The sequence below is a fragment of the Apis dorsata genome, unplaced genomic scaffold (assembly GCF_000469605.1).
Source record: "Apis dorsata unplaced genomic scaffold, Apis dorsata 1.3 scaffold_397, whole genome shotgun sequence".
Classification (NCBI taxonomy): domain Eukaryota; kingdom Metazoa; phylum Arthropoda; class Insecta; order Hymenoptera; family Apidae; genus Apis; species Apis dorsata.
In genome coordinates, this window is record NW_006263656.1 from 254439 (window position 1) to 256886 (window position 2448).

Sequence of the window (2448 nt, forward strand, 5' to 3'; positions counted from 1 at the left end):
TGGACAAAGTGTACCGAGATAAAAGTTACCGTGCTTATCGCTCCCTTTGATGGAAATTCACCGTTTCTCTCTTCCGTCCTCGTCTCGCGAAAATAATTTAAAATCTTGTCAACGGGGAAAGTGATGCCCTCTCGTCGATAGAAAACAACAGAGATATTCATGAATTTATAACGAGATATTTTGCTCAATTTTCCAAAGTAAAATTGCTCTCGCCTAAAATTGAATATTAAAATATTTTTTGATTAATATTTAATCGTATTTCGAACATCGTCGTTCGAACATCGTATAATTTTAACGTGAATCGTAACGTAAAGCTTGATGATTTTTCGATCAATCATCTTGCAAAGTGATTGTAGTATCTGTGGGATTGAATCATTTTCATTTATAGTTAATATATCTTACTTGATTATTTCAATATTTTGATGTAATGATTCTTAAGAATTCAATTATCTCCAAGGAAAAGTATTTTCTTACATTTTTGAAAGTAGCTTTTAAGATCAAAAAAATATACTTGCAATAATCAATATCTTTACAATTATTAAATGCAAGCACTTTATGAGACGGAATCATTACAAATAGAGGAAAAATTAATATTCAATCATTCCGTAAATGTAATTTTTTTCCATGAAAAGAAAAATGTATAATCATTTCGAAATTTAGTAAATTAAAGAAAAATTTTAGGTAATATAGCCAAATGTACTTATAGCGTTTAATGGTATAAATATCCTTTCGAGAATTATATTTTGATGCTTCTGGACATTGCGTCGATGTCAATACATTATCCGCTAACGTTAATTACTATTAAATTACACGTTGGTTCCAGTTATTGTAATATTGCCCAGTCGTCTAACAGGTATCGACTGTTACTTGAATGCAAACGTTCATCGCGGAACCCATGCATACTAATGAGATGTGCTTTGGATGAGTGGTTAGTTTGGGCGTTCACAGAATACTAGGCATTGGTGTTATATTAACGAGAGGTTCTCGTGGACCGCATTGTAATTTGTGCCGTAATTACAGAAAATGTTTCATACAGCATGAAATAACAATTATAATATTGCTCTATCAGCATTTGTAGAGCAATAATCAAACAATGGGTTGTTAGCCATCACAAATAATAATCAATTTGCCCTTTTCTTCTTTTCTAATACATTTCAATCTAATTAAAATGATGCAGTGGAAGATTATTTTATAGATAGAATTTTCGTTTCGATGGTTCGTAAAATGAAATTAAAATTCACGAATTTCGAAACTTTTATTTTAATTTCCAACAGGTGTTTGACAGATGTAGTTATGAAAATTAGGAACGGCAGCTGCACAACGCTAGAGTTTCCTAAACGTTTGAAATTCTGGCTTCGATAAAACTTGACGGATGTTTGGAATAATTCTGAGCTAGAAATTTAATACCATCAAAGTTCCGAAACGAGCGATAAACTAGGGAACTAATCGGGGTGTTTGGATATTGGTTTCGCCACTTAATAAGTACTCGTAACAAAGTAAATGGATTTTATGATGGACAACAATTTTTACGAAGTTTAATTTAATTCGAAATTGATTTTTGTTTATTTCAAAGAGAAATTACGTTTCTATGATCGACAAGATTATAGATCTTAAATTTTATTTGTTCTTTATTCTCGAACTTGTAAAATTTCAATAAGAGTATTAATTTTCTTTCATCGAATGTAAACAAGTAAAATCCATCAAAAAATATTATTTTTGATGGATCCAGTTTCGTAGATTTTTTAGAAATTAAACCTATCATCTTCTAAAAAAAAAATTCTTAATTTTGACAGAATATATTATTGATTATTTAATTTTTTACAATTGATTATTAGATTTCCTTTCTAATTATCAGATATGAATCTTCTAAAATTAACTCATCAACCTTTGCACCTGATAAGCCAGATAAATCCCTCCGTATTAACCTGTCCAATGTATCAACCATCTGCTTTATTTTCCACTCACGTGCCAACCGCTTGGATAAAATCCTGAAAGAGATTTTAACTTTATCTTTCCCAAAGCAATAACAATAAAACATTATCTGACGATAGAACGGACATCTTAAAGATTTTCAACATTACATAGAGAATTTCTATTCATCCAATTAAGAATTTGTTACCAAGAATTTTAATTCTGTACAGTACATTCTGTATATATACATATATATATATATAGCTTGTTTCTCTCGACGACAATTTTAACTGTACTTACAAGACTTCGCGATGTCTATTACCTCTATAAAAGTTTATGCAGAAACACGACGAAATTGCCCTTGCACGAGTCGTATACCGAGAGAAAGCACAATGCTATCTGTGAAAATAATGACGTTATTTATTGTCGAATGACACTTTCTTTGCCACGGATGCAGATAACTGTATTGCAATATTGTTACATCTTTCACGCTTGCATCGTGAAGTGAAACCTGTTTAAAAAAATGGATAGTTGGAA